Raw genomic sequence first — 11,615 nt, 5'->3', positions numbered from 1 at the left:
CCAGAATCTACTGGTTGTGTTACTAAATACCAGTTTGTGCATCATTTTTGATACATATGGCATTACCCATTGATTGCCCATGTCATTAAACCCATAAAATTGCAAATTATGTAAGTGTGACAATGTTAAATCAATTACCAATTAAGTCTCAAACCAAAAACAAAATATGCATTCATTCAAACATGATGCACAAGTATACATAAAAAATATGATTTCTGAAGCTTCAGTTATAGACACTTTTGTAGCAAATCAGTTCTCAATATTTACATTTGCACACTTAGATTAAAACATGAATATCTGCTTCATGTGCCAAAAGCAGGCACAAGATCAGAGGCTGTGAAAAGCCACAACTGGCACATTGACCAAAGTTGCCTCTATCCCAAGAACAGTAAAATTCATTTTTTTCTCTTCCCTTACATTAATCCTCGGAGTACGGCATAATCAATAAAATCAATAAAAAATAGCAAGCCACACACTTCAGAACATTCAGGCTGTTCTGAAGAATATAATAGAACACAGAAAAAAATGCTTTATCTGAATCACAAGCCATTCACTGTGGTGGTATGGTGTTGATACACCTACTGGTCATACATTTTAGCATAAAGTAACTTGCTAAGTGACTCTTGCTTTCACTTACAATTAGCCACAACTTCTGATATAGGAAAGACCTATACATTGGACATACATACAAATCTAAACTGTTAGATTCCTCAATTGTTACCTCTCACATACACTTATTGTTTTCCCCAATACAGCCAAGGCTATACATTGTTACTGAACAGTTATAAAACCACAAGAGCAATACAGATGACTGACATATCACAGCTGGACATGACGAAATCCCACAACTTTAGAAACACAAAACAACATAAGTGGCTGCACTGTCATCCATATTGCTACATCAAATCTTTATAAATGTATTCCTGTATCAGAAGTATATAAACAACTTGAGGGACCATGCCTCAGAATTACAGAAACGTCCGATTATAACTATCTGCTTCGACCAGACAATATTCAATAAGGCAGAAACGGGTAGTTCCAGCGTATGCAATATTGCGAAAATGACGTCACTACATAGTCATGCAGAACAAAAATAGAAACACATTACCGCCTCACTCCAAAAATAAAATGAAACGAATGGGCCAGTCGCGAAAAATTGCAGGGGCTTGGGTAGGAGACACGATACATATAAAACAGTACGGATCAGAAATATATTAAAACATTCCGCTGCACCAAAAATCCACAGGAATCGGGCATTTCCCTTGACTTACAAAGCTCAATCACAGACGCAAATACTAACACCAAAAAAACCAACACCTATAACTCAGAAAAGTGGGAAAAAAACCCAGTCTCAAAAGCCGAAATACCTCTTATTGACTACATTAATTAAAACACAACCGATCTACTACAGAAAACAACCTAAACAAAAATAACTTACCAACAAAAGCCTCCGGAGGTACTACCTTCGTTGGTCACCACGCGCACGCACCATACCAATCACCCAAACTCAAAATCACATTAGCACAATGACAACCAAAGCGCAAATGAACCCAATACCACAGAATATTACAGCACGTCCACGTTCACCACGAGAGGGCACTATCAAATACAACAACACATCTACAAACACAACCAACGGAAAAACACCGCGCCGTATTGACGTTACAAACCTCATCACGGTTACGTCAGACAGATGAAATCGTATAACATTTTTTTTTTTCTTCATGATTCTACTGCGGTTGTAATTCCCATAAGTAATAAACGGATATAAATACTAATACAGATATCTGGTATTTCGTAACACTAACAACAGGTTATGAGCCCAGGTGCCAGGTTTTACAGTACAACAAATAAAGGTGAATATCATAAACAATGAATTCATACATAACTGTCATGCCTCTGGAAATGGTGAATTACAGGCTACTGTTGTCTGACGACCTGAATTTTACCAAATGGAAATTTCCTACACAGAAATGTGTACAGGATGACACAGCTCCACAACATCCACAACAGAAAGCTTTTGTGGGAGAACTTCATAAAAATAACTCACAAATAATACAAACATTTTACACAGTTCCTTGAATTATGCCAAAAACATGAAAACTGTCTACAAATTGCAGAATTCACTAATGCAAAGTTTTGAATGGAAAGGTAGGGCTCTTCAATCTATACTAAGAGGCTCTATTGACATACAAATGACAATACATTGAAACTATTTTTTTACCTTGGGTAAGGTACTCTGCTTTGAAAGCATATGGGGCTAATATTGAAGAAACTGATACCGCACAGTTTGTTACTAACAATGCCCCAACAAAAGGTTGTAGTTGTTGCTCTGGAACCTACTCAAGTGAGCAACTGAAACCAAGTTGTATAAAAGATAGGCTATTGCGCAAAGAAATACAATGTAATAATTTTGAAGATGACAACAGGTCAGTAAATGAACTGTTTCTTGACAGCATTTATCTTACTGTAAAGTCAAAGGACATATCATATTGCAAACAAACGGATACACTTTTGTCTGCCAGAAAGGTTGGAGAAGTAGATGTTGAAAGCATTGTTTATGGAAAGCAATTTCAAATAAAAGATATTGTTGTAGTATCACTTTTACTACATCATTTGCCACTGTGTAAACTACAAATGACTGCACAATACATTATTTTTTTTTTTAAATTCAGTGGGTTCAATTCAAAAGTGTGAAAAAGAGAGCTATATCTCACAGAAAACATACTAAGAAATCTAGGCAGAGTTCTCATGTTTCAGACAGTGCTGCAGACTTGTGGCATAAACACTTAGAACATTTCAACCTCAAAGATAGGAAGATACTTCATTACCTCACAGAGGGAATTGACAAAGGGATCTTTTCTAAATGCATATGCAAATGTTTCACCATCATAAAGAGCAAACCAACACAGTTACCACATGTTAAAGTCAAACAACCACCAGAGCTGACACATAGTAAAGTATTTAGACACCTATTTCTTTTGACAGAAAGCAATATATAGTGGCTTTCACTGATGATTATACTCACGTCACAGCAGCTTACACTATTCATTCAGTCTCAAGTATTTCATACTTTTAATGTACATTACTACAATAATGGCTACTGCTCATTTTAACATTAGTCATCACATCTAGCTAGATGTGACAATGGTCATAGATACATTTCAGATGAAATGTTACAATTCCTTGAAGAAAACACTGCAGTTAGAGTTTACCATAAGATACACACCTCAACCAAATGGACTCACAGAACAACTACTCTAGCTTTAGATGAATAAATTCAAGCACCACTAAGGGATGGAACACAGCCATATTTCAAGAAACTATGTGTGTTTGGACATGATGCATACTTCCACACTACAAAGGACATTATAAAATGATTTACAACTGAATATTGTCCAAATGGTCACACATTAGTTTCCCAAAAAAGTCAAGATTGCATATAACAATAAAACTACTCAATGGTGTCAATATAAAGTATTTCAATACAATGACACTCACAGCCTGAGACTTGAGAAGAAACAAAGAAAGCACAATCTCTGCTGAAAGGTAATACAATGTATCCATAAATATTCAAACACATAAGTCACATTTAGTTTTTAAAGGATATGCTCACATAAAAGGATATGAATATAAGGAGACATGGTCTAGCTGCTCAACTCACAATACTGAAAACGTTTCTTAGTCAGGTAAATGAAGATGATCAGTTTCTGGAACAAGTCATGGTACATAACACTGACTGAAGAAATTCATATACTTCAAGGTGTAAAAATGAGAAGAAGACTTGTATGCAAACTCAATAAAGATTTGTATGGACTGAAGAAGGCATCAAGAGCTTGGAACTCTAAATTTGTGAATTTTATGAAACAAATCAGGTTTTGACAATCCCTACTAGACAGACATCTCTATATTAAAAGTATCCATGATTCTAATACTTAAAGGAATATCACAGAAATTAGGAAGAGGTTAAAACTTAAATTTCAAATGCCACAAATTGGAGAACCAAAATGATTCCTTGGAATAAATGTGCAGAAGACCAATGACCAAATGTTCATTGTGACAACTTATTCAAAAGATGCAATATGGAAGACTTTGAACTCTGCAAATCATCAATGGAAGTAAAATCCAGTGCAGATGCTTGTGTAGGTATGATACAAAATAAATTGTATAGAGAATTAATAGGTTATTTAACATATTTAATGACAGCTACAAGACCACACATCTGCATCAATTGACTATATTAGTGCACATCAAAATAAATAAACAGAATTCTAGCGGAAAGGTTTGAAACCATTTTTTCAGTATTTTAAAGAAACACTATGTTAGTCTGTGTCAGAAAAAGGGTAACTCAAATGCTCATCTCTACTATGTTGATGCTGCCTGAGGAAATGAGGAAGCTAGAGTATCTGCAGCAGGATACATACTCCAAGTTTACAAAATACTGTTTGTTGAGCTCACGGGAGGCAGACACATGTTTCACTATCTTCTACAGAAGTAGAACATATTGGTTCACCAACAGCTACAACAGATATTATCTTGAAGAACTCAAAATGTTCAGGAAGTCTCATACAGCTTTTGAATATAATCATGAACAGAAATGTCTATAACAGAAGTGGTAACATAGTCAACTGAGGCATCTGGATATTAAATACATCACACATTAGCTGTACAACAAAGTCTATCTGAATATTCAATATGCAGATATTTTAACAAAAGCAACAAAAAGACTACAGCTGTACACCACTGGCCCTATTCTACTCTCTCACCCAAGTGCACAGTTCAATAGCCTGTACACACATTGGATTGGTGAAATTTGCATATACTTAATTAAATTGGTTAGAGGCGTGAGAGGGGGGGGGAGGGGAGGAGGCTGGATGTTTAAGTAATGACTATGTAATAATTATGCTTCGACTTCTTTTCTCTTTTTCTTTTTTATATGTGCCTTTCTCTCGTTTTCTTCATTCACGACTGTAATCACAACAAACAACTATTGTTACCTTTTTCACAATATTCACCAAAGCCTCACAGCAGGCACATATTCAAAAGTTTCTGTAAAAGTTATTTAAGAAACCACTCTTCATCTAAGGTTCAAGTTACAGTACGTCCACAGTGCAAAAATCACGTTCGGGCTACTTGTCAAAATATTGAAGTTCACTGCAAATCTTGCGGTTGTGAGGATGCGATTTCTCATATCGTTTTTCACCGATGCACGTTTACGCTTCCGCAGACGTTTGCTTTCAGCGGGTGTCTACTTCATATTTACACATTTAATGAATTCCAGAGAACGACATCAATAGTCAAACGCGAAACATTATTTGAACTTCATAGCTTTGTTGGCGTGAAAGGAGGCAGCACCCAAAGCTCCACGGTCTGCCGAACTGGCACTAGTTGCGGTATTTGCAGTTTCCAACCGTTTCAAAATCGAATATTTCTTTCCTTCGTCGTATAATACTGGCATTCAAATGATTTGCCAACGCCAGAACTTAATTTCCAGTCCATTCGCGCCGAATGTTTTCATTGGTTGATTGTAATTCCATTCTCATTCGTTGACTGCACTGTTGAAGAAATAACTTTGGAGGCATACACAAAACATTTCGCAGCTCTGTCAGAGACAACATACTGTTACAATTTACTTAAGAGAATTCTGTGATTTGTACAGTCACACGATTACAATAGGTCACAGCAAATGAGGGTAGCCTTTAATTTGTCATATAATGAATTAGATACATGGGTGGTACCCAGCCAATATATGAGCAGCAGGAGAAAAAAATAAAAACTATCCAGAATAATAAATGACAGTAAAATACAAACATGATGTATAATATTTGGGAGTTATCGACAAAGTAATCACTTAATATAATCCGATCTTTCAGGTAAACATTACACTTGGCAAATAACGCGGTTGGACTTGTTATCTTGGTAATGAAAGCTTAGGTAGTAGCAGCTGGCAACAGAATAGACAGGCACGTTATTCGTATGCAATTGACTCAAAATCTTCACGTTTATAAAATGTTTCCTGCCCCATTACACATATATCAACGAAGAATATAAAAGTGATACGGATCAGGAAGGCATTATGAAGCGAGTCATACATTTCCATTGCGAATGAGCCCATCAGGACTACGCAAAGTACGTAGTGGCGTGCATTTGCCTTTGTTTATGCCCATACTTCTTCCATTCTTTTGCTGTGGTCTTATTTTCTTTCTTGAGATCACGTTGTTACAGTCTTCTTCTTTGATGTCTTCTCTTGGTCAACTTACCACTTATGAATTTTGGAACTAAAGATTTCCCTGTTTTGGATATCCTCTGATGTAATACCTGCTAGTTTCAAATCTGTTTTGATTTCACCGATCCAGTTCATTGGGTCTGTTTTACATTTACTCCCATTTTCATAGACTTCAAATATTTGCTTTGTAAGTCTGTCCAGATTCATTCTTTTGACGTATCCATTGAATCTTAATCTGCATTTGCTAATCTCAATATGATTATAAGAGTATTGTTTGATTTCCTGTTTGCCGATACTGCTCATCTACTAGTTTTTCTTATGATCTTCCATTCCTTTTTCTGAATTTTTGATATGTCTGTTTTCCCGTTTAAAATTAGTGTCTCTGATCCATATACAGATTCTGGTTTTGTGACAGTGTTCTAATGTCGTAGTTTTGTGTGCTTGGAGACATTTTTTATTGTAGACATTTTGAGTGAGTCAATAAGCAGTGTCCATCTTTTGGCATCGGACTTAGTTGGCTTTCGTTTATATTCCTTTTTCCTGAATAATTTCACCAAGATACCCGTGTTTAAATTGTGGTACCCATTCAACTTAGCCACGTTTTTTCTGCGTGAATTTTGTTGCTTGTTTGTCGCAAGTCATATATTCTGTCTTTTCAAAATATACTTGCAGACCAACTTTTTCAACAGTTTCTTTCACGAGTTCCATCTGTCTTTTGGCTTTTGAACAATCGCAAGTCAAGATCCCTACACCGTCTGAAAATTCTAATTAATCTACTGTTAATTTTCCGAGAGTAATTGGTTGGTCAATCTTGCGCCATTCTTGTATCACCTTTTCAAGGACGCAGTTGAACAGTAGTGGAGAGTCCATATCCTTGTATTACTCTTGTTTTGATCAGAAAAGGTTCAGAGATTTCCTGTATAAATTTGACTTAAGATTTTGTGTCTATCAATGTCTGTTGTATGATTGCAAGTGTTTTCAGATCTAAACACTGTTCTTTTAATATTTCGAATAGTGATTGACGATTGACTGAACCATAGGGTTTTTCAAAGTCAACAAATGTGCAAACTACACATTTGCCACTTTTCTATGATGACTTAAGATTTGTTTAAAGTTGAGAATTTGCTCCAGGCATGAACGGCTTGGTCTGAATCCTGCCTGATATTCTCCAATTTTTGGTTCTAGTTGTTGTTGTGCTCTTTCAAGAAGGCACTGGGCTAGAATTTTGTAAGCTACTGATAACAATGAGATTCCCCTATTGTTGTTTACATCCGATCTATCTTCTTTCTTGTGTAGAGTATGAATGAACGCATTTTTCCAGTCTTCCGGAATTCGTTCTGTTTGTATTATTTCGGTGATTTCTTTTATAGTATTTGGGCCTGCTGATTTGAGGATTTCCGCTATGACTCCATCTTCCCCTGCAGCTTTTTTTGTTTTTAAGGCGTTTGACCTGTTTGGTGATTGCCTCTATGTCTGGTGATAATGAATTTGAGTTAGTAGATTCAGGTTCCTGAGGCGGAAATCTTTGTGGTGGTTCATCTACATCTACAGCCATACTCCGCAAGCCACCTGACGGTGTGTGGCGGAGCGTTCTGGGCAGTTCAGTAGTTTTTCAAAATATCTTTCACGTTGTTCACCATTTTCTTGACTGTTCAGTGCAAATTGCCCATTTCCTTTTTTGGAACAAAGATTTTGCTGCTGATATCCTTTAAGTTTTGTTTTGAAATTCTTGTAAAAATTTCGCATGTTATTTCTTTCAAAGCCCTTTTCAAATTTCATTTTGCTCTTTATGATTAATTGGGCTGTCTCTTTCCTCACTGCCAAGAATGTTTTGTAATTCTTCTCAGTATTTCTGCTGTTCCATTTACTGTGTGCTTTATGTCGAGATTGGATTGCTTCTTCACATTCTTTGTTCCTCCAAGGGTGTTTTTTTTTTCTATTTTGCAGAGGTATCAGTGTTTGTGCGGTTTCGATTAGTTTGCTTCTCAGTTGCTTCCAATTATTGGAGGGCTTTTTCTCTAATTCTTCTGTGAAAGATGGTTGGAACCGGCTAGTGTCAAATTTTGGGATTAGTGGTTCACTCTGAGGTTTTAACTGTAGTTTGATTCTCATTAGGTAATGGTCTAAGTCTACATTTGCACTCTTTCTTACTTTGGATATTCATAATAAATACCTCCATGGTTTGGAAAGGAAATTATACATGGTCACTTTGGAATTCACCAATGAGTGAGTTGGGTGATCTCCATGATTTTATGGTTGAATATCCTGCAGAATTTGACCAATCTCCATCCATTCTGATTAGTCCATTTATGTGGTGGGAAGTTTCCTATTGTTTTCCTGTATTTTCTTTCGTTGCATAGCTGCACATTTAAATCACCTAGTAAGATTTTCATGTGGTTTTGTGGAATTTGGATACTATTTCTTCTAGTGTTTCTCACGATTTGTCTACCTTTGTGCGATCTGTTTTTTGTCATCATTGATAGGCATGTGTGCATTGATCAGTGTGTATGTTTTGTTTGCACACTTTAGGCTGATAATTATCAATCTATTATTTACAGGATACCCATGAATTACCGAGTTGAGTATCCTCTTTTTGACTGCAAAAGCAACTCCTAAATGTGTTGTATTTTTAAATATGTGTTTGTCTGGATTGTTGAAAAGTCTGTAGTTCTCGAAATCCGTTGCGTTTTCGTCAGTCAGTCTTGGTTCTTGGAGAGCGAGTATTTCGTTATGGATTTTTTCTATGTCATACAGCTTCCCTACCCACAAGAGAGATTTATATTTAATGTTCCGAAAAATGTATTGGTATTTGGGCGAAATTGGTCTGAGGTCTCCAACTCCCTTATGCATGTCAAACCACACTCCCCACAAATACGTTTCCTGTCACGCCTCATAGACTTGATCATCACAAGTTTTGGACCGTAGTTCAGCTTCATAGAATTGGAGTGGATAGTTCCAGAACATACATTTCCACCCACACCTCTGGTGATCAGAGGCTGACCATTTTGCCGCTTGTTGCAAGCCAGACGCAGAGAGGATTTAAGTCAGTTCATCCACCCTCTGTGCCATTGAGGTTTCCCCTCTTCTGCCTTCGAGACTGTTGACAATTTTTCTCATTCCCTCTGTTGATCCGCGGGTGCTTGTTTGCCTATGCCTTATTCACACCTGCTCTGCATATCTACAGGAATTCCCGTAGCAGCAATTGGGGCGCGCCGTGTCAGGTTTGAGGGCTCCCATCCCAGTGTCGTACGCAGTTATGCCTAGCTCTTACTCAACTCACAGCGAGACCCCAACGTAAGCTGATGGGACACGTTATTATTATTATTATTATTATTATTATTATTATTATTATTATTTACTTAAATGGAACGAGTAATTCTAGTCGAAATCACGTACGAATGAGTTCCTCATTTTCAGCAATATTTATAGCGATTTCAGTGTATTACCGATGCAGGTGTCCCTTCAGTTAGTTGCTGCTCTTGTTTTGTTTACTTGGAGTAGCCGTTCTTATCACACAAATGAATGTTAATGGTTTCGTGTGGTCCTGTAGCATAAGTAACCCGTTTATTTAAAAATCCCATACTCGCCAAGTATGTGGAAAATTTACATTACTTAGCGTAACCATTAAAATATATGCTTCACTCATAGTAGCAGTATAAGTTAGGTTAAAACAAAGCGGTTACGAGTTTCACAAGTGTCACCTCTCGCCATAAAACTGTAATTAAACGTTTCCAAATCCTGTTTGTCTACACATTTCGTATTGTTTACTATGTGGTCACATATTTTCTCAGTTCTAAACGTTTATAAAAATATCCAAACAATCTTGATAACACGACTTCACAAAAAACAACCCAAGTATGTAATTATTAATTCATTTGCCCCCTACTACATCTCAAACCAGTACAGAAACAGCGCAAAACAGTTTAGTGTATTTTTTGTTTACAAACATCCAATCACACGTTCTTCATAAATGTCATACATTCTTTCCAGTTAAACTTAATCATTCTTTCGAATGCAACCGCGCATCATGAATATATGAGCTATTACAGGATACCAATTATAGTGATTTGGTGCCAATCTTGTAGGAAATATTTTCAGTGTAAGGGTGGAATGAAGTGCAGAGAACGATACGAAACTTCTGGAACTGCAGATTATGCAGTAGGAACATTTTGATCAATGATCAGAAACGGAAAATCTATACTCCTTCAGGTGCAGCTGAAGAAACAAATTAGAATTGACTAGGATCATGGGAGATATACAAGAGACCCTCTGTTAGGACCAGGATCAGGTGCAGGAAATTTAGAGTACACTTCAACAGAAGTCAGGAAGCCAAAGAATACGTTAGCATTGCAAAGAACACAATGCTGATGCTTGGTAGTAGCTATGGAATACTTGCAGTCCCTCAGCTACGGGAAAAATTACGAGAAGCATACCAGAACACCAACATTTTCAAACCAAAGACAGGGCTAAGTCAATTTATGGAGGAATTAGGGTCTTACATCAAGTATTAAGGAGTCCTCCCAAACTCTTAGGTACCTCAGTTCCATGAAAAGAATCATAAACACACAGAGTTCTTTAATAGGTAGCCTGAAAGTAGTGCTAAACATAACATGGGTCAAGTATGAAATTACATGTGTTTCATGATTAACAGAGGAGAGGGATTTCATGATTGACAAAGGGCAGGTATCTTTTCACAAGGTTTCCCCAATATATTTCAATAATGTGCCACTTTAATGGCATGCTACATGTAGAAAATGCAAAATTCCATTGACTTCTATGCTGCAAACAATTGAAACATTAGGGCAATTGTGGGTTGGGGTACAGATGTACAACTCCCTCTGTTCAAGTGAAAGAATTATAACATAGAGATTTATATTTAATGTTCCGAAAAATGTATTGGTATTTGGGCGAAATTGGTCTGAGGTCTCCAACTCCCTTATGCATGTCAAACCACACTCCCCACAAATATAAATAGCTCATCATCAGTAGTTCATGTATATAAAATAAGTCACCAGTAAGAACAACAGATACCTACAAAAAACTGGTACATTTATTATGATTGAACATTACCACTTACCACTGTACATAACACAGATTTCTGTGTGACCTATGGTTCACATATTCATCAGCAGATTCTCTAAATATCACTAGCTTACCTATATGACAATGACCTGCAAGGGCAAGTCATCTTTCAGCAAATGTGTTAAGGCTCACATGAAGCAGGCAGCAACTACCCAATTGGTGTATATTCAGAATTAGAATTTTTATTATCCCATAACATAAAAGATCAAATGACACATCTGATGTACTGGGGACTCATCAACATTACATTTATATTACAATTACAATTTGTATATGCTGTATTACAGAAACAATATATCAACACTCC

The 11,615-nt window shown here is 36.6% G+C and overlaps 1 long non-coding RNA gene across 1 annotated transcript in view; it reads left to right on the top strand.

Moving 5' to 3' along the window:
• The first annotated feature begins 9,433 nt into the window (after positions 1-9,433).
• LOC126278557 (uncharacterized) overlaps positions 9,434-11,615 on the top strand; it is a 45,015-nt gene continuing 42,833 nt past the window's right edge. The window contains exon 1 of the long non-coding RNA XR_007550722.1: positions 9,434-9,520. This is a non-coding gene — a long non-coding RNA (uncharacterized LOC126278557). The remainder of the gene's footprint in view (positions 9,521-11,615) is intronic.

Source organism: Schistocerca gregaria, chromosome 6, assembly GCF_023897955.1.
Source record: "Schistocerca gregaria isolate iqSchGreg1 chromosome 6, iqSchGreg1.2, whole genome shotgun sequence".
NCBI classification, from domain to species: Eukaryota; Metazoa; Arthropoda; class Insecta; order Orthoptera; family Acrididae; genus Schistocerca; species Schistocerca gregaria.
The sequence above is the reverse complement of the archived record's forward strand: the minus strand, read 5'-3'. Positions and strand labels throughout refer to the sequence as shown.